At 38.5% G+C, this 22,461-nt stretch overlaps 1 protein-coding gene and 1 non-coding gene across 3 annotated transcripts in view; one reads left to right on the top strand and one right to left on the bottom strand.

Annotated features, from left to right (window-relative positions):
- Nucleotides 1–22,461, bottom strand: part of NSUN3 (NOP2/Sun RNA methyltransferase 3) — a 277,672-nt gene that overhangs the window by 38,552 nt on the left and 216,659 nt on the right. The window lies entirely within an intron of this gene.
- On the top strand, nucleotides 6,250–6,376 carry LOC133753003 (small nucleolar RNA SNORA40). The gene has a single exon (XR_009865014.1). It is a non-coding gene; the product is annotated as a small nucleolar RNA SNORA40 (small nucleolar RNA).

Here is a 22,461-nt window from a genome sequence, read left to right as displayed (position 1 = left end):
AAGAGTTCAACCAATGGTATTAAGTAGAACAAAAAATTACTAAAAGGAATAAAGTATTAAGTTGTTCATCAACAGTCAGGACAAGGGCTGATCAAGTCACTGTTTCTCATAATGTCCATTTCACTTCAACAGATTTGCTTTTAGGTGCTCAGTTAGTTGCAACCAATCAGGGAGAACATATGATATTTGTCCCTTTGGGACTGGCTTATTTCACTCAGCATGATGTTTTCCAGATTCCTCCATTTTTTTGCAAATGACTGAATTTCATTTTTTTTACTGCTGTATCATATTCTATAGATTACATATCCCATAATTTCTTTATCAGTCTTCTGCTGATGGGCATTTACGTTGATTCTAGGTCTTAGCTATTGTGAATTGAGCTGCAATAAACATTGAAGTGCAGACAGCTCTTTTAATTGCCAATTTAATTTCCTTTGGGTAAATTCCAAGGAGTGGGATGGCTGGGTTGTATGGTAGGGTTATGTTCAGGTTTCTGAGGAATCTCCAGAATGACTTCCATAGAGGCTTTACCAGTTTGCATTCCCACCAACAGTGGGTTAGTGTCCCTTTTTCCCCACATCCTCTCCAGCATCTTACACTTTGATTATGGCCTTGTCTAAATAAGATCAGAGTTTGTGAACTCAAGAGGCTTCCATAGCCTTGGCAACTCATAACAAGAGCCTAGGGAGATTACTGACGCCATAAACAAGAGTGTAAATTTTTAAATCAACAACAGGAGTCACTGTGCATCTACTCCCCATGTGGGATCCCTGTCCTTAATGTGTTGTACTATGAGAATTAATGGTATAACTAGTACTCAAACAATACTTTACACTCCGTGTGTCTGTGTGGGTGCAAACTGTTGAAATCTTTACTTACTATATACCAAGCTGATCTTCTGTATATAGAGATAATTGAAACTGAATTGTGATGAAGAATGAGATGGAAGAAGGAGTGGGAAATGGGATGGTTGCAGGTGGGAGGGTGGTTATGGGGGGAAAATGCCACTATAATCTGAAAGTTGTACTTTTAGAAATTTATATTTATTAAATAAAAGTTATAAAAAAGAAAAGTATGATAATTTATATACTGAAGTTTTTGTAAGCCAATCTATAGAATATGATTCCTTAAGCAGGAATATGATTTTTATTTTTTAATTTTTTTATTGATTTTTTTTTCTACTTGAAAGGAAGAGCAACACACACACACACATGCACACATATACACACAAATCCCATCCACTGTTTCCCTCCCCCAAATGCCTGTAACAGCCATGACTAGGCTAATCTGAAACCAGGTGCCGAGAACTCCACTGGGGTCTCCCATATGAGTGGCAGGGACTGAGTACTTGAGCCATTACTACTGCCTCCAAGCATACATTAGCATGAAGACAGACAGACTGAAATCAGAAGAACCAGGATGTGAACTGGAATTCTGGTATGGGATGCAGATACCCCATCCTAAATAGCTACTTACCCAACTACATCAAAATCCCCAGTGAAGATTTTTATTTTTAAAATCTTTTTAAAGATTTATTTATTTGAAAGGCTGAGCTACAGAAGAAGAGGAAGGGAAAGAGATTTCCCATCTACTGGTTCACCTCCCAAATGGCCACAATGAATGGGACTACGCCAGGCTGAAGCCAGGAGCTCTGTAACTCCATTCAGGTCTCCCACATACGTGACAGGGACCCAAGCACTTGGGTCATCTTCTACTGCTTTCTCAGGTGCATTAGCTGGGGGCTGTATGAGAAGTGGAACACTCAGGACTCAAACCACCACCTATATGGGATGCCAGTATTGCAAGTGGTGATTTAACTGGATATGCCACAACTTCAGCTCCAAGATTTTAATTTAAAAAAAAATCAGAACACAGAATAAATCATGAATCAAAAGTTGTAATGAAACTACTTAACAGATCTGAAGAGTCAGGACAAGAGATCATAATAATCTGACTTGTACTACAAATACAGATGGAAGGAAAAGATTGACTGAAGAGAAATGGGGGAGGAACAGAACTTGGGTGTACTAATTGGATATCAAGTGTAAGGGAGAGAGAAGAGACAAAAGGACATTAAGGTTTTTCTGCCTGAGGACAAAGTAGATGGTAATGTTTTTAACCACTGCAGAAAATGTAGCCCTAACATTTCAACAGCCTTCCATCTGATTGCAACAGATCCCCAGCTTCCTCCTCAAAGCTTTCAATTTTTTAAAAAAATATATCCACAAAGCAGAAAGTCAGCTGGAGCCATTATGGTGCATCTTTTGTGCTCCTTCTCTCGTTCTTGAGCTCCCACTCAGCAGCACTAGCTGCCTACAAAGCAACTTTGAACAACTTCACTTGCCACCAGAATGGGCCTGGTCAATGACCATATCCTGTATATGAATGATTCTAAGACTTTGGGGTTTACAACCTTCAGAATGTCACTGATTCCACACTAAGGCAGAGTGCTGGCCAAGAGATTGCCACTGAAATTTCTCCCCTACCAGAATGCACGCTCTATGAAAGTAGAGATTTTAATGCTTCTTTTACCACAATGTCTCTGTATCTATGAAAGTATTCTTCACTTAACTTTAGTTACACTCCTGAACTTTCTCCCAGGCCCATCTATGCATTTATTTGCAAAACCTAGTTTACCAAGAACACTGAGGTGTCAATTTAACAAGAAGCCCCTTCTCTAATACCTGATCACTCTCAATATCTGATCAAAATTCCTCATCACCCACCTTTGGTGTGATTACCCTGGCCTTCCATCCACAGAAGTCCTCTTATATCAGTTCAACCAGAATTCCCCATTGATTGCTCCTGCTCTTTGGCTATCAATCCCCACTTCTCTCTTGTATTCCAAGTGGAACCCAATTCTATACTAGGATCTCTTTCCCCTATTGCAATAGTTCTGAATAAAATGTGTCTTCACTGCTTTAACTTTCATCCAGTTCTGATTTTCCTTAGTATCAGTAATAAAGTCTGGCACGTAATAAGCACCTGACAAATATTTTTTAACTGAACTTTTTAAGTTAGTATACTATCACAACTAGGATATTGACACTCATGCAAGATACAGAACATATGGCCCTTTTGCAGCTGTACCCACCTTCCTCCAAAGAAAGGTTGCTCCAAATTTTGCTGTCAAATTAGGTCTATGAAAATCAATTGTAAAAGATTGGAATCAACCTAGAAGTCTGTACTCAGATCATTTCACCATAAACAGCTTTTATATCAGTTTTTTTTTAAAATAAATGTAACAAATTGGGGCTATTTTTTAAAGAAACAAAAAAGGACAAAAATGAACAGACATTTACTGTAGTAGAAAAGATGCCACTTGGGACACCCACATCCCATATGAGAGTGCCTGAGTTCAAGTCCTGGCTCTACTTCTGCTTCTGATTCTGGATCCCTGTTAATGTGCATCTGGGAGGCAACGTGTTATGGCTCAAGTAGTTGGGTCCCTGCCAACCACAATCTGGATTGATTTCTGGCTCCAGGCTCTGGTTTTGCCCAGTCTCAACCACTGCAAACATTTGAAGAGGGGACCAGTGAATGGGAGATCTCTACTGTCTTACCTTTCTCTCTCTCTCTCTCTGACTCTCTCTCTCTCTCTCTTTCTCTCTCTCTCCCCCCTCCCTCTCTTTTTCAAATGAGTAAAATTAAAAAAAATATTTTTTTAAAACAAAAAGCTATTAAGTGCAACAAATTAGATCTTGGCCCTAAATCAATACTGGTAAGTCATTGTTATTTACAATAAATCTATTTAGGTTAAAATAACATTCTAAAGTATATTACCTCTTTAAGATGACTATTACTTCATATTTTATAAAAACCTCTTAAATTATCTGTTACAACCATCTTGAATGAAAACTTCTATCCTAGGCCCACATATCACTGTGCTTAAAAGTTTACTCTCAAAATAGAGGCTCAAATTCAGTCTAAGGGAACATAGGGAAGGGGAGTGGAAGGCAGGGAAATGCTGTTATCTCCTTTCTGTTTCACTTTTCCTCTTTTGAGCCAAACTCTCATTCCAAATTTTGTTCTCCTCTCCCAATTATAAAAAAGAAAGGAATAAAAGGGAAAAAATATTCTCCTACACATATGGTTAATAATATTGATGTGAGCAGTTGAGGGGAAGGAAGACTAAAGATTACCGTCTTTAAATATCAGCGATACACCTATGCTCTCTCATTTTTTTTGAAAACAGAAAGAAAGTTGAGCAAACTGAGAAGTGTAAGTGGAACTGGCACTCAGAAACTGGCTTTGAGATTGAAGGTGTTGTTAGACTTGTCTGCTTCACAGCCATCCTCCACAGAGCCACAGCCTTGGCCAAGTGACCCCCACTGCCTACAGACAAAGGTCACTCTCTGGCCTGTTAACAGCTTCCGTTTTCTGATTCCTGCGATTTCCCCAGTCTCTTTACCACCTGCTGCTCTCTAACATGTATGTGCCTATCTAGGAAATACTAACCCACATCTCTTCCCTCAACGCCACAAATGCCCTATGCTGTGTATCACTAACATTCAGTCTATACATTATTTATACACAGTGTCCATGGAAGATATCCCTGCCACCTACTAAGTTAAAACTTGAGTCTATTGACCAACTTTCCTTTTCTCCAAATCCACAGAAACCCAATTCAGATGACTTTAGGAAAACAAAGGGAATCTTTATCACACAGGAACAAGTCATGGGAAGAACAGACCACAGATGCTAATTTTGCTGTAAAAAATTTCAGTAAATAGTATTACAATCTGTATATATTTTGGTCTTCCCTAATCTATATTTCCAAGATTACTTTCTTTGGAATTTATCAATACCAAACACAAAGCCCTGGGCAACAGAGATTGAATATATACTTGTTGATTAAAGATAATTAAATGTTAGTTGGTAGACCTGGAAAGTGGTACCCTGTGAGAATGTTCATTAGGGGTACTTCAAAAAGTTCATGGGAAGTGGAATTGAAAGTACATGTTTTCCATTTAATGTTTGAATATCCCTTGTGAATAGGAAATCTTGTCTATATCTATAGATGCAGAACTTGGTGAGTGGAGTTTCAGATGAATGAAAATTCATATCTTTAAGGACAGATTAAAATGCTAGGCTTCTATATTAAGCTTAGAGTAAAGGTTGGGTATCTTGCCATTGAGATGGTAGGATAGGAGGTAAACTCAGTGACTATGCAGATGAGAACAATGGTAGAGATGAGCTGAAAGAGCTCATGCCCTCTGGTCTCCCTTTGCTCATGGTGACAATAGGCAGTGTCATCTTTTTTAGAGAGGAGATGGATCTGGAACTGAGATGGGAGGACTAAGGAAAGGGGTAACTTAGAAAAGCTGCTGAGGAAAGTGGAAACAGTTTCTCCTGAGAAACAAAGAAGAGTAAAGTGATGGAGTAATTAATTACTATTTTTCCACAGGCCACATGCCTCACAGTGTAGCCAGCACAACGTGATCAGAAATCTTGTGAATGTTAGTGCTTCATTTTATACAGGAAGCTTGCTCTTAGAGAGCAGTCCCTTCCATTCACCCATATACTCCTTTTTATACTTGCCTGTATATTCTTTTTCTCTTCCTGGAAATATTATTGAGTCCTACTGATCTGAAAAAGAATTTTTCCTTTCCGTCTAACTACAGCCTTTCTCCTTCTCCCTAAAATTTTTGAAGAATAGCAACAATTCACTCTTTTCTATTACCTACTTTTCATTCACTGCCTCATCTGCTTCTCTGAGTTTGGCTCAAATGCGCTGAAATTACTCCTGCAAAGGTCATTGTACTGTTTACTTATTACAAAGAACCATAGCCTTTTGTCTAAATCCTTCTTTCCAGGTTTAGTGAAAATTTTGAGTCATTGGCAATACCCTTCCTTTGAAACATTCTCATTCTATGGCTTTGGCCATAGCAGTCAGAATCACGCAGGCATTTGGCTTAGTAGCAAAGATGTTGCTTTGGGAGACCTACATCCCACATCAGAGAGCCTGGATTTGAGTCTCAGCTCTGTTCCTCACTCCAGATACTTGCTAATGTGTACCCTGGGAGGTGGCAGGTAATGACTGGAGTAATTGGGACTTTGTCACACATATGGAAGACCCAGATTGCATTTCTGGCTCCAGCTTTGGTCTGCCCCAGTCCTGGGTGTTGTGGGAATTTAGGGGGTGAACCAGCAGATGGAAGACATCTCTCTCTCTCCTTCTCTCTCTGACTCATCTATTTTTCAAAAATAAATTAAATAAATTTCAAAATCAAGGAAAAAGTATTACACTGCACTTAGGCATGTTTCTGTTGAACTTACAGACAAAAACTGAAAACAGGTGCATATGATAAATTCTCTTTTACAACCCAGAATTTATTGATCAGTATGAGTTTTGATACATATAAGCAGGAATAAGATTTTAAAAAAGAAAAAAAAAACATACAATATGAAACACTAAAGTGGAAGATCATGGCTTAATTCTGGGTCATGCAGTTACCTCATGGTATGGAGTGGAAGAAATCATAAGACCTCTCTACACCTCAGTGTATGTGAAACAGCTACAATACTCACCTGGCAGTATTGCCAGCAGAACTCAATTACTTAACATTTGAGAAATCTTGAATTCCTACTGTGTACCAGGTATTTGCATATTCAGGATACAATAGTAAAAGAAAATACTCCCTGTATTATTGAATTTGGAAGGGGAAAGAGATAATAATAAATATCATAAATACATATGTGGTATGGAACATTCAAGGGTAGCAATGACATAGGAAAACATAAGCCAAGGAGAGAGGATTGGACAATTCTCAGAATAGAAAAGGTAATACTTTTAAACAGGGTGGCCAGGGTAAGCCTTATTGAGAAAATGACATTTGAGCAAGAACTTTATGAAACAAGGAAATTAATCATGTGGAAATTTGAGAAAAAAATGTTTCTGGCAGAAAAGATGGACCGTGAAGGTCAATGCACCTAGAACCAGTGAAAGAGGAGGAGAGCAGATGCGTCAAAGAGGTAAGAAAGAGTGAGGTGTTCCCTTATGAAAAGTTTTAAGGATTTGTCCTTTGTTTTGAGTGAAATTGAAAGTCTTTAGAGGGTTTTCAGGAAAAGACATAATTGCCAATGTGTGTTAACAAGACCCACCTAGCTGATGTGCAGAGAACAGACTGCATGGGATAAAGGAAAAGCAGGTAACTTGGAAGCTACTGCAAAACTCCTGGGAAAAGATGCTGCTGGTACTTATCAGAAAGGTAGTGGTAAGTTGTGGTAAGAGTGATGATAAACAGTTGCCCTCAGGTAGATTTTTTTTAAAATACTTTAAAAGCAAAGAGGAGAGAAAGAGACAAAGAAATATCCCACCCACTGGTTCAATACCCAAATGCCTGAAACAGCCAGTGCTGGGCCAAGTCAAACCTAGCAGCCAGGAACTCAATCCAGGTCTCCCACAGGAGTGACAGAGACCAACTACTTAAGCTATTATCCACTGCCTCCCAGGGTGCACATTAGCAGGGATCTGAATTCTGAAGCACAGCCAGGACTTGAACTCCTGCACTCCACTATGAGATGTGGGTATCCCCAGTGGAGTCTCAACCACAGCATCAAATGGCCACACTTAAAAGATTTTGAAGATAGCAGTGAAAGTATTTTCTGACTGGCTTGGCTGTGAGAATAACCACTAAAAGAAGATAAAATAGATCATTTGAAGGTTTTGACCTAGGCTACTAGAAAGGCAGAGTTACCATTTTGTCTGATAGAAGTAATGAATACCACAACATAAAATTTGTGTAATAAAACATTCTGCTATGTTGCAAATTTTTGCTTTTGATTCTCACACTTGAGGTTATCCTTTCTTATCACACAGCAATGCAGTGTTCTTGAAGTTATTTCATACATATAATTCCATCTGTTTTGATTTTTGAAGACATGTTTTAAGAAAGCCAGAAAAGATATTACTATGTTCATCTAACAGATTAAGATGACTGAGGCTCAGAAAAGATATGGGATTAACACAAAGTTCAACCATATTCAGAATGAATTGTGCACTAGAAACTTGACATTTTGTTCTTTTGCCTGGCATACTTTAGATCATAAAATGCATTCAAAGAATACATGCAGTGCAAGAACTTTAAAAGTATGCAGTCCCTGGAAAGTCAAGACACTGCGGCAAAAAAAAAAAAAAAATGACCTAAATGAAAGATCTCTGTGAGTGAGATTCCAACAGAAAGAACAGGCCATCAATGAAGGAGGTACCTTTCTCTGAAGGGAGGAGAGAACTTCCACTTTGACTATGGCCTTGTCTAAATAAGATCAGAGTTTGTGAACTCAAGAGGCTTCCATAGCCATGGAACTCATAACAAGAGCCTAGGGAGTTACTGATGCCATAAACAAGAGTGTCAATTGTTAAATCAACAACAGGAGTCACTGTGCATCTACTCCCCATGTAGGATCCCTGTCCTTAATGTGTTGTACTATGAGAATTAATGGTATAACTAGTACTCAAACAGTACTTTATACTTTGTGTGTCTGTGTGGGTGCAAGCTGTTGAAATCTTTACTTACTATGTACCAAGCTGATCTTCTGTATATAAAGATAATTGAAAATGAATCTTGATGTGAATGGGATGGGAGAGGGAGTGGGAGATGGGATGGTTGCTGGTGGAAGGGCGGTCATGGGGGGGAAAATGCTATAATCCAAAAACTGTACTTTCAAAATTTGTATTTATTAAAGTTTTCTAAAAAAAACAAAAACACATGCAGTCCAAACCCATCCACATTACACATGAAGAAACTAACTCAGGGACTCTTCAGTAACTTTCTCTGAGTCGGTCAGTTTTGCCTTGGGAATCTTGTATATATTCCCTGATGACCTCATATTGAGACTTCAATTTGGCATTGAAAATGACTAATTTACCATATTTTAAATAATAAAAACAGCCTAGGGGGTTAGGTAGGAAATCATGTCACAGCCCTGTTTGGGAAACCAAACAAACAAAGTGTAGAGCAAGGAGACTGCAAGATGGTGAAATAGGGAGAGAGCTTACTGCTCTAGTCTAAGGGAAGATAGTTTAAAAAAAAAAGTAGAGTGTGTGCAATCTCAGGGAAGAGGTGGGGGGAAACTGCAGAGAAAATTCCACACAAATTAGAGGTATACTGTGGATCTACACGGGTGGTGTGGACATGCACAACTGAGGACACCAGCAGGCAAGAGCCTCAGCAGCAGCTTTGGAGAGTGAGGTGAAACCAAACTGCAGCAGCCCAAGCCACTGGAGATAAAATTGCAGGAAGAGCCTGACCTGAGTCTGGCTTGGAGCCCTGTGGGGGGCAGTGGACCTACCAACATAGACAGAAAAAAAGGGGGGCACATTTCTTTCATCCCAACCACCTGGTATCACCATCCTCTAACTAGCTGAAGAAGGGCAGATGCCATTTTGTACATACACGACAGCTTTGCCAGCTAGTGTCTGTATGCCCAACAAATAGCAGACAGGTGATGCCTGAGTATGGCTGGGAGAATTGACAGGGGGCTGGGTGCTCACGACTGTGGGGGCCTTATGTGCTGGGACTGTGAAAACACTGTGGCTGTGTGGGAGAGCACAGTGTATGGCTGGATTTTTGGGCAGCCACTGTGGGCAGCTCCACATGCTCTGGGCTCCCTGATTCCCTAGTGAGGGTCACTGCTGCGGGATTTGTGCTCACACTGATGACTGCACAGATGAATATTGTACCTACTAGGGCTGGCACCCAGGCATTGGTCTTCTTGGAGGAGAGGAATTGAGCATGAGACTATGTAACAGAGCTGATCAAACCTCATTTTTGATTAAAAAAAAAAAAAAGAGGGGATGTACCATGCCCAACTTGGATGTCACCTTGGACACTCTCTCACTCTGGAGCACTGAAAAGAGATCTCTGACCACACCCAGCATATGTCTTGGGTATTCACTGAAACAGCAGACATTCTGCAAAGCCACAGAGGAATAGTCCAAAGATAAAAGCCATCTCAATAGATGCAGAGAAAGCATTTGAGAAAATACAACACTGTTTCATGTTGAAAACTTTAAGCAAATTGTGCATAGAAGGAACATTCCAGCCGGCGCTGTGGCTTAATAGGCTAATCCTCCACCTTGCGGCGCCAGCACACCAGGTTCTAGTCCCGGTCGGGGCGCCGGATTCTATCCCGGGGGCCCCTCTTCCAGGCCAGCTCTCTGCCATGACCCGGGAAGGCAGTGGAGGATGGCCCAAGTCCTTGGGCCCTGCACCCGCATGGGAGACCAGGAAAAACACCTGCCTCCTGGCTTCGGATCAGCGCGATGAGCTGGCCGCAGCGGCCATTGGAGGGTGAACCAACGGCAAAAAGGAAGACCTTTCTCTCTGTTTCTCTCTCTCACTATCCACTCTGCCTGTCAAAAAGAAGAAGAAGAAGAAGAAGGAACATTCCTCACACAATCAAGGCAATTTATGAAAAATCCACAGCCAACATCCTATGGAATGAGAAAAAGTCAGAAGCATTCCCGTAAGATCTGGAACTAGACAAGGATGCTCACTCCCACTATTGTTATTCAATATAGTTCTGAAGATTTAGTTGGAGCCATTAGGCAATAAAAAGAAATCAAAGGAATACTAATTGGGAAAAAGGAAGTCAAACTATTCCTATCTGCAGATGACATGATTCTATGTATGGGGGAATCTTAAAAATTCCACTAAGAGAATATTGGAACTCAAAAAAGAGTTTGGTAAAGTGGCAGGATATAAAATTAACACACAAAAATCAATAGCCTCTGTATACACAGACAACACCATGGCTGAGAAACAACTTCTAAGATTAGTTCCATTCACAATAGCTACAAAAAAAATCAAGTACCTTGGAATAAATTCAACCAAGGATATCAAAGATCTCTACGATGAGAATCGCAGAACATTAAAGAACAAAATAAAGGAAGGCACAAAAAAATGGAAAAATCTTCCATGTTCATGGATTGGAAGAATGAACATCATCAAAATGTCCATACTACCAAAAGAAATTTACAGACTCAATTTGATAGCAATCAAAATACCAAGGACATTCTTCCAAATATAGAAAAATAAAAGATGCTGAAATTCATATGGAAACACAGGAGATCCCGAACTGTTAAAATAATGTTATACAACAAAAGCAAAGCTGAAGGCATCACAATACCAGATTTCAAGACATACTATAGGTCAGTTATAATCAAAATAATCTGGTACTGGTACAAAAACAGATAGATAGGCTAATGCAACAGAATAGAAACTCCAGAAATCAATACAAACATCTACAACCAACTTATCTTTGACAAAGAAGTGAAATTCAATTCCTGTAGCAAGGGCAGTCTATTCAAATGGTGCTGGAAATACTGGATCTCCACATGCAGAAGTAAAAAGCAAAACCCTTACCTTTCACCTTGCCCAAAAATCTACTTAAAATGGATCAAAGACCTAAATTTACAACCCAATACCATCAAATTATTAGCTAACATTGGGAAAACCCTGCAAGCCATTGGCATAGGCAAACACTTCTTGGAAAAGATTCCAGAGGCACAGGCAATCAAAGCCAAAATTAACAAATGGGATTACATCAAATTGAGAAGCTTCTGCACTGCAAAAGAAGCACTCAGCAAAGTGAAGAGGTCACTGATAGAATGGGAGAAATTATTCGCAAACTATGCAACTGGTAAGGGACTCATAACCAGAATATATAAAGAGATCAAGAAAATCAACAACAGAAAAACAAAGCCAATTAAGGAACATGCAAATGACTTAAAAGGCACTTTTCAAAAGAGGAAATCCAAATGGCCAACAGATGCATTGAAAAACTGCTCAGGACCACTAGCAGTTCCAGAAATACAAATCAAAATCACAATGAGGTTTCACCTTACCCATATTAGAATGGCTTTGATACGGAAATCAACAATCAAAAAATGCTTCAAGGATGTGGGGAAAAAGGTACCCTAATCCACTGTTGGTGGGAATGTAAACTGGTAAAACCACTATGGAAGACAGTTTGGAGATACCTCAAAAATCTGAATAGAGACCTACCATATGACCCACCCATCCCACTCCTGGGAATTTATCCAAGGGAAATGAAGTCAGCATATGGAAGAGTTATCTGTACCCCTGTGTTTATTGTATCTCAATTCACAATAGCTAGGGTATGAATCTACCCAAATGTTCATCAACAGAAGACTGAATAAAGAAAATATGGGAAATGTACACCATGGAATACTACACAGATTTTAAAAAAAAAAAAAAGAAATCCTGTCATTTACAAAAAAATGGATGAAACTGGAAAACATCATACATAGTGAAATAAGCCATTCTCTAAAGGGCTAATTCCATACGTTCTCCCTGATCCATGGTAACTAATTGAGCACCTGAAAGGTTATCTATAGAAGTAAATTTGACACTTCGAGATGTGATGACTTTGAATAGCCCTTATCTCAACTGTTAAGGAACAATTTTTTTTATTCTATTTGTTGAACTCTTTACTCAATACAGAGTTAATCTTATGTGTATAAATCAATTGAAATTAGATCTTAGTAAAACTTATGAATGGGAATAGGAGAGGGAGGAGGAAGAAGGGTGGGAGTGCAGGTGGGAGGCTGGGTATGGTGGGAAGACTCACTATGTTTCTCAAGTTGTATTTATGAAATGCATGAAGTCTGTATACATTAAATAAAAGGTTTTAGGGGAATAAAAGAGGGATTGAGAAACCTAACAAGACACGAAGGATAAGGCCTTAGAATTGGACATTAGTTTTAGCAATACAGTGATCATTGAAGAATCAAGCAAGAACAATTCCAGAGGTTTGGAGGGATGAAAGCCTAATTGGAGATTTAAAATGAAGAGAGGAGAAAACTCAGAAGTAGCAAGGAGTTATTAGAAAATGGAGCAGAGCCAGCGCTGTGGCTCTATGGGCTAATCCTCCACCTGAGTTGCCAGCACACTGGGTTCTAGTCCCAGTCGGGGCGCTGGATTCTGTCCCAGTTGCCCCTCTTCCAGGCCAGCTCTCTGCTGTGGCCCTAGAAAGCAGTGGAGGATGGCCCAAGTGCTTGGGCCCTGCACCTGCATGGGAGACCAGGAGAAGCACCTGTCTCCTGGTTTCATATCAGCACAGTGCACTGGCCGCAGCGGCCATTGGAGGGTGAACCAATGGCAAAGGAAGACCTTTCTCTCTGTCTTTTTCTCTCTCTGTCCACTCTGCTTGTCGAAAGAAAGAAAGAAAGAAAGAAAGAAAGAAAGAAAGAAAGAAAGAAAGAAAGAAAGAAAGAAAGAAAGAAAGAAAGAAAGAGAAAGAAAGAAAGAAACTGGAGCAGAAAATAAAAAGTCAAAAGAAAACGCTTTTTTTTCTATTACTTTTATAATACGAGAACACAGGAGAAGAACAAGAGGAAAACATGGTGATATAAGAGAGAGAAGTTAGAATCATGGGGTCATGCCCTCAAGTGGACAAGAGGATTGAAATCCAATGATGAAGGGAAGGAATTGACATGTGGCTTAGGGATTGGGAGAGAGCATTCTTTGCACATAACAAACAAGAAAATGAAATGTGCAGGTGTAAAGAATGGCCAGCATGTAGATGAGGGGAAGTGTGTGGAATCTTTCCTTGAGTGCTTCTGATAATTCCATGAGGTGGGAAACAGGTCAAATGCAGAACATGAGGGTGAGGGAGGAGGTGTTAGAAACCAGAGGAAATGAAAAAAAGGATATAACCTTTTTGGGAGGGTCTGGGAGAGTGAATGAGCTAGGAAAGGATAACACCATTGCCAAGGTAAATTTATGTACTTAAAGTAAATTTATTCAATTAATTTTTATTTTACAAATTATATTTATTTATTATGTTATACATGTTGTTTTAAATATATATATATAATATATGAATCAAGCTAAGCAACATACACATTACCTCACCTATTTATAATGCTTTTGTGATTAAAATATTTAAAATATGCATTTTTCAAAAATTTCAATACAAATATTGTGATTAGCAACAACCCTGTTGTAGAATAACTCTCTGGAATTTATTCCTACTGTATAACTGAAATTTTGTACCCTTTGATGAAATATCATTCCAGTCTCCTTCCCTCAGACCCTGGTAACCATCATTCTGTTTTCTACTGTGAATTCAATTTTTCAGATTCTACATATAAATGCGATCAATCAATATTTTTATTTCTGTGCCTGACTCATTTCACTTAATATTCTCCAAGCTCATCCATGATGTTGCAAATGAAAAGATTTCCTTTTTTTAATGCTGAGTAGTGATGCTTTGTGTATATATTCTTTATCCATTCTTCTATTGTTGGGTACTTAGCTTTGATTCCACATCTTGGTTATTGTGAATAATACTACAATGAACATAAGAGTACTGATCTCTCTTCAACCTGGAATATAAACCCTGTAGTGGGATTACTGAATCACATAGTACTTCTAGTTTTAACTTTTTGAGGAATCTCTATAATGGCCTTGCTAATTTATATCTCTGCCACCAGTGTGTAAGGGTCCCCTTTTCTCCACATCATCTTCAATACTTGTTATCTCATCTTTTTGACAGTAGCCATGACAACATGTGTGTGTGTGAAGTGATATCGCATCACAGTTTTTATTTGTAGTTCTCTAATAGTGATTTTGAGCATTTTTTCAAATCGATTGTACAAAGCTACTTAGCACTGATTTAAAAACAAACACATAGACCAATGGAACAGAATAGAAATCGCAGAAATAAATCCATGCATTTATGGAAAATGAATTTTTTCTAAAGTTGCAAAGAAAACACAACATAAAAAGGGACAGTCTCTTCAATAAATAATGTTGGGAAAACTGAATATCCAAATGCAGACGGATGAAACTAGACACTTATCTCACAACATATTAACAAATCAGGAGTTGGCCGGCACCACGGCTCAATAGGCTAATCCTCCACCTGCGGCACTGGCACACTGGATTCTAGTCCCGGTTGCTCCTCTTCCTGTCCAGCTCTCTGCTGTGGCCCAGGAGTGCAGTGGAGGATGGCCCAAGTGCTTGGGCCCTGCACCTGCTTGGGAGATCAGGAGAAGCACCTGGCTCCTGGCTTCAGATCAGCACAGTGCGCCGGCAGCAGAGGCCATTGGGGGGTGAACCAACAGCAAAGGAAGACCTTTCTCTCTGTCTCTCTCACTCACTGTCCACTCTGCCTGTCAAAAAAAAAAAAAAATCAGGAGCAGGCATTTCAGCACAGCTGACATCCCATATCAGAGTGCTGGTTCAAGTCCCAGCTACTGCATTTCCAATCTAGCTTCCTGCTAATGTTCCAACAAAGGCAGTGGAAGATGACTCAAGGACTTGGGCCCCTGCCACACATGTGGGAGACCAAGATGGAGTTCTTGACTTCTAGATTTCAACTGGCCCAGCCTTGGATATTGTTGTCATTTGGGAATTGAACTAGAGGATGGAAGATCTCGCTTTCTCTCTCTTTTGTTCTGCCTTTCAAATAAATAAATGAGTCTTTTTTAAAAAGTAAAATTAAAAATCAACTCAAAAATGGATTAAATACTTAAAGGTAAGACTAAAATCTATAAGACTACTAGAAGAAAATAAAGGAGAAAAGTCCCATGACATTGGTCTGGGCAGTGATCTTTTTGAGTATGAACTTCAAAGCATAGGCAACAAAAGCAAAAACAGACAAATGAGATCATATCCAGGTATAAGACTTCTGAATAGCCAAGGAATCAATAGGAAGAGTCAAGAGAAAAACTACAAATGGCAGAATTGTGTTTGCAATCTGACAAGGGCTTAATATCCAAAACATGAAAGGAACTCAACTCCACAGTTAGAAAATAAATAACCTCAATAAATAATGGACAAAGGGTAAGAACAAACATTTCTAAAATGCAAGTTTACAAATAGCTAGCATAAATTTAGTGATCTACTTAAAATATATGGTTGAGAGCTACGGCATGTGCATAACCCAGTATAAGTATCCCAGTTAAAGGACTAGAGTTGTCTGCGTCCTTGACAAGTAGTAGATACTATTATTGTGTCATTCAAAAGTGCCTTCTTCCTTTTTAGAAGTATTAGAGAATGCTGACTTGTTCTATCTGAAAATTATTCAACAGGTGTTTTAGACAGAAATGCCAGAATTTCCTCTTTAATGTCCAATTACTTGGCATTTCTATATCCTTTATATTTGCAAATTGCTCCATAGTCATACACATTATATATGCATCACCATATCTCTAACTTACAGAAAGAACAAAATCAAGTTTAATAAATCAGAGGAGACTGAATGCCTTATTCAGTGAGTAGCTGGGCAGCAGGGAGCTGATAGGAATTATCCATCCTGGATTCAACATTTTACAGCACTTTTTCTTTTTTTTTTTTTTCTTTTTCTTTATTTCTTAAACTTTTATTTAGTAAATATAATTTCCAAAGTACAGTTTATGGATTACAATGGCTTTTTACCCCCATAACTTCCCTCTCACACGTACCCCTCACATCTCCCGCTCCCTCTCCCATTCCATCCAATCAAGATTCATTTTCAATTATCTTTATATACAGAAGATCGATTTAGTATATATTAAGTAAAATTTCATCAGATTGCACCCACACAGAACATAAAGTGTAAAATACAGTTTCAGTATTAGTTATAGCATTAATTCACATTATACAACACATTAAGGACAGAGATCCCACATGAGAAGTAAGTACACAGTGACTCCTGTTCTTGAATTAACAATTTGACACTCTTGTTTATGGCGTCAGAAATCTCCCTAGGCTCTAGTCATGAGTTGCCAAGGCTATGGTATCCTCTTGAATTCACTGACTTCGAACTTATTCTGACTGAGTCATAGTCAAAGTGGAAGTTCTCTCCTCCCTTCAGAGAAAGGTACCTCCTTCTTTGATGGCCCTGTTCTTTCCACTGGGATCTCACTCGCAGAGATCTTTCATTTAATTTTTTTGTTTGTTTGGTTGGTTGGTTGGTTTTTTTTTAGAGTGTCTTGGCTTTCCATGCCTAAAATACTCTCATGGGCTCTTTAGCCAGATCTGAATGCCTTAAGGGCTGATTCTGAGGCCAGAGTGCTTTTTAGGACATCTGCCATTCTATGAGTCTGCTGTGTATCCCACTTCCCATGTTGGATCATTCTCTCCCTTTTTTTGGTTTTATCAGTTAGTATTAGCAGACACTAGTCTTGTTTGTGTGATCCCTTTGATTCTTAGACCTATCAGTGTGGTCAATTGTGAACTGAAATTTATCACTTTGACTAGTGAGATGGCATTGGTACATACAATCTTGATGGGATTGTATTGGAATCCCCTGGCATGTTTCTAACTCCACCATTTGGGGCAAGTCCGATTGAGCATGTCCCAAATTGTACATCTCCTCCTTCTCTTATCCCCACTCTTATATTTAACAGGGATCACTTTTCAGTTAAAATTTAAACACCTAAGAATAATTGTGTGTTAATTACAGAGTTCAAGCAATGGTATTAACTAGAACAAAAAAATACTAAAAGGGATAAAGTATTAAATTGTACATCAACAGTCAGGACAAGAGCTGATCAAGTCACTGTTTCTCATAGTGTCCCTTTCACTTCAACAGGTTTCCCCTTTGGTGCTCAGTTAGTTGTCAATCAGGGAGAACATATGATATTTGTCCCTTTGGGACTGGCTTATTTCACTCAGCATGATGTTTTCCAGATTTCTCCATTTTTTTTGCAAATTACCAGGTTTCATTGCTTTTGACTGCTGTATCATATTCTATAGAGTACATGTCCCATAATTTCTTTACACAGTCTCCTGTTGAAGGGCATTTGGGTTGGTTCCACGTCCTAGCTATTGTGAATTGAGCTGCAATAAACATTAAGGTGCAAACAGCTTTTTTGTTTGCCAATTTAATTTCTTTTGGGTAAATTCCAAGGAGTGGGATGGCTGGGTTGTATGGTAGGGTTATATTTAGGTTTCTGAGGAATCTCCAGACTGACTTCCATAGTGGCCTTACCAGTTTGCATTCCCACCAACAGTGGGTTAGTGTCCCTTTTTCCCCACATCCTCACTAGCATTTGTTGTAGGTAGATTTCTGCATGTGAGCCATTTTAATTGGGGTGAGGTGAAATCTCATTGTGGTTTTGATTTGCATTTCCCTGATTGCTAGTAATGTTGAACATTTTTCCATGCGTCTGTTAGCCATTTGGATTTCCTCTTTTGAAAAATGTCTTTTGAGGTCCTTCGCCCAACTCTTAAGTGGGTTGTTGGTTTTGATATTGTGGAGTTTCTTGATCTCTTTTTAGATTCTGGTTATCAACCCTTTATCTGTTGCATAGTTTCCAAATATTTTTTCCCTTTTTGTCGGTTGCCTCTTCACTCTCCTGACTGTTTCTTCTGCAGTACAGAAACTTCAAACCGATGCAATCCTAATAGTTAATTTTGGCTTTGACTGCCTGCACCTCCAGGGTCTTTTCTAGGAAGTCTTTGCTGGTACCTATATCTTGCAGGGTTTCTCCAATGCTCTCTAATAATTTGATGGTGTCAGGTCATAGATTTAAGTCTTTAATCCATGTTGAGTGGATTTTGTGTAAGGTGCAAGGTAGGGGTCTTGCTTCATACTTCTGCATGTGGAAATCCAATTTTCCCAGCACCATTTATTGAATAGACTGTCCTTACTCCAGTGATTGATTTTAGATACTTGATCAAATATAAGTTGGCTGTAGATGTTTGGATTGATTTCTGGTGTTTCTATTCTGTTCCATTGGTCTATCCATCTGTTTCTGTACCAGTACCATGCTGTTTTGATTACAACTGCCCTGTAGTATGTCCTGAAGTTTGGTATTGTGATGCCTCCGGCTTTGTTTTTGTTGTACAAGATTGCTTTAGCTATTCGAGGTCTCCTGTGTCTCCATATGAATTTCAGCATCATTTTTTCCAGATCTGAGAAGAATGTCTTTGGTATTTTGATTGGTATCGCATTGAATCTGTAAATTGCTTTTGGGAGAATGGATATTTTGATGATATTGATTCTTCCAATCCATGAGCATGGAAGATTTTTCCATTTTTTTTGGTATCCTCTTATATGTCTTTCTGTAAGATTTTGTAATTCTCATTGTAGAGATCTTTAACGTTCTTGGTTAAGTTTATTCCAAGGTATTTGATTGTTTTGTAGCTATTGTGAATGGGATTGACCTTAGAAGTTCTTTCTCAGCTGTGGCATTGCCTGTACAGCACTATTTTCTTAAAGCATATTCTGTGGGCCAATAATCCCCAGGAGATGCTCTGTGAGTGAAGAGTTTTATATTCAAATAAGTGTGAAAACTTTACATAGTCTATTCCACTCTTAGAGTTTCATGAATTTCCATTTTTGAGTTCAGTGTTGACTTACTTAACTTTATTTACCCTATCCTTTTTGAAACATATTAAGCCATAAAATTCTTTTAAAAAAAAACAGAGCCTCTTTTTATGAGAATTTAGCAGTCATTCACAGAATGAATTTTCATTTCCACTTATTAGATTTTGTTTAAAAAATTTACTATTGATTTACTCATTCAAAAGACAGAGTGGCAGAGAGTCAGAAAGGGAGAAAATGCTTCCATTTGCTGTTTACTCTCCAAATACCTACAACATCCAGAGCTGGACCAGGCTGAAGCCAGGAGTCAGGAACTCCAACTGGGTCTCCCATCTGAGTTACAGAGACTCAAGTAGTTGGTTATCATCCACTGTTTTCCCAAATACATTAGCAGGAAGTTGAATCAGAAGCAGAGCAGCTGGTACTAAAACCAGTACTACAACATGGAATACGGGTGTTCTAAGTGGCAGCTTAACCACAATGCCAGCCCTTCTTATCTTCTTTTATAGGAACATTCTAGTTTGCTATTGTTTAGCCAAAAGGTTTTCTCTCCCAACTTCCCTTGCTGCTCGTTCTGGCCATATAATTAAATTCTGAACAGCAAGATAAAAGTGGAAATAATATGTAAGACAAACTAGAAATATCTTAAGGTAAGGACCATTTCTTTCCTTTCTCTGAGTGACTCCACTTTTGCCCTCCTTTCAGCTGAACAGAATGCAGAGTGGTGACTACAGTCACAGCTGGTAGACCAATAGAGGTCTAACTAAAGTAAAGGAAGTTAGAAGATATCACCAAGTTAGCCTCTCAGTGACTACCTCTAGACTCCTTTGTGTGAGAGAGAAATAACCTTCAATTCTGTGTACATATTTTTTTCAGTTACTTAATGCTGGGTCAAACCATCTCAAGAAAGTGTAACACCATCTCAAGAAAGTGTAACACCATCCATTACTTCACAAATCTAGTGTTCTTCAAGGACACTGAGAAGAGCTTGCCTATGAAGCTGCTAAAACACCATGCCTCTTTTACAATAACAACTGCATTTTTGTCTGAATCCAAACACACAAAATCTTCACTTCTATCTCTTATTTATATTTCATTCCCAATAGTCTCAAACAAAATGGAGCAAGTAAATTGGCTTATGACAAAAAAATAAATACCTGAGGCTGGTGTTTGGCCTAGCAGTTGTGATGCCACTTGGGTTGCCTGCATCCCATAATCAGAGTACCTGGGTTTGAGCCTTGGCTTTGCCCACAATTCCATTTTCCTGAGAGGCAGCAGACAATGGCTACCATAATTATGCCCCTGCCACCATGTGGGAGACCTGGTTGAGTTCCAGGCTCCTGGTTTTGAACTGGTCCAGATCCAGCTGCTGTGGGCATTTGGAAAGTAAGCTATCAGATGAGGTATGTCTATTCCTCTGTATTTTAAATAAATAAATGAATGGAAATTTTAAAAATAAACAAAATAAACATTTAAGAACCAACTCTGCCTCTTGACTTTCGATGAACACTCTAAAATCTTTGTGCCTAGGTTTTCCTGAATGCATAGTAGGGTTAATATATTCTCTGTTTCACAGAGTTGTGATGATGGCTGGGAGAAATTCAGATTCCACCCAAAATCCTCCAAATTATGTGACATACTATACAAAAGATCTTGTTATTGTCATTTCATTTTCAGGGCTCATAACATGATACCCCAAAATATGGCACCTTAGCAGAAATAGAGAAGTCACTCTCTGATCTTCTAATGCCTTTGTCCGCTAAGGCCATAAACACAATCTTACCTCCCTTCTCACTTGACAGTTTCTTATGACAACTATCTTGTCCTACACATGCAGGACACAGAGATGTGGAGAAGAACCTGAACAAATATGTTTGGATAAGTCCTACTTCACCCCAGCTTATTCCCACTGGAACATACCATTTTTGTCCAATCATATTTCTACATCACTGTGCATTCTTCATTGAATCAAGCATAAAAATACACTATACCCTGGAACTTTGGGTCTTCATCATATTGTCACATAAATCTTTGGTTAAATAAATTTGTTTTGCTTTTCTTTTGTTAATCTGGCTTTAGGGGTGTCAGCCATGAATCTTGTGATGGATGAGGAAAAGATATTACTTTTTCTCACTATACCATATGTCAGAGAGCATTGTGGTCTCAAACTTGCTGACATGAGGATGTGTGTTCTTGAGCTTTCTCTCATCATTTCTATAGGTGTCACCACTCAGCATAGGTAGAACCATATAGGCTCTTTGGTCCTATGCCCATGTAAATTCTAAGTACAAATGGCATTCTTAGAATCTCAGCTTGGGAGAGGACTCAAAAGTCTGATCTATATAAATGTGGGCACTTAACTGCATAACTTATACTTAACTACTGTAGAATTCTAAATGTATTAGTATAATAATACCTTAAGAAAAAATTCTAAACGTCACCTTCAAGAGCCTGATGGTTTCATTTCCCCTCACTATAAAAAAAAATTATTCCTAAGAATTAAATTTAAATTTCTTACCTTAATTTAAGTCTCATACTCTCTTGTGCATACTTTGATAGCAAAAAATTAGTATAACTTGCTCAATATTCACCCTTATGTATGAGAAGACAGCTCCTAAGACAATCGTCTTATGATTAATGAGTATAAAACTCACACTTGCCATGGCAACTGAGATTTCTATAGTTTTAAAAAAAAATCACATGAGATACCCAATGCACTGATAAAGACTTTCATGAGCATAACAGAGGTATTTCACTTCTAAAGTTATGGATGTTTAGAAATCTATTTATAAGGAAAAGAGATTGGGTAACAAATTTGCAAATCAAAGCATGTTTTAAAGCTTAAATTATCATTTCTAAACTAAGTAGCTGAAAAAATAAGACTATTAGTTAAAACGGGTACATACATTATTCAAATGTTATAGCTAACATTTTAAGCTTAAAATAAATGAAAATCAAATGTCTAATTGATATTCATTTATTCTTGTCACTGTATAACCAGCACAGTGCAAGCTAGTTTTGTATGGCATCATTCACATAAAGTGTTCCAACATCCTTTACAAAATTAAAATAATGCATAATATTAATTTTGTTTGTTTTCAGTTTTTAGGACATGTCTGACATATATTACTGGATATACTCAATCTCAATTTGCTATTTTTATTGTAAATTCTG

The sequence above is a fragment of the Lepus europaeus genome, chromosome 2 (genome assembly GCF_033115175.1).
Source record: "Lepus europaeus isolate LE1 chromosome 2, mLepTim1.pri, whole genome shotgun sequence".
NCBI lineage: Eukaryota > Metazoa > Chordata > Mammalia > Lagomorpha > Leporidae > Lepus > Lepus europaeus.
The sequence above is the reverse complement of the archived record's forward strand: the minus strand, read 5'-3'. Positions and strand labels throughout refer to the sequence as shown.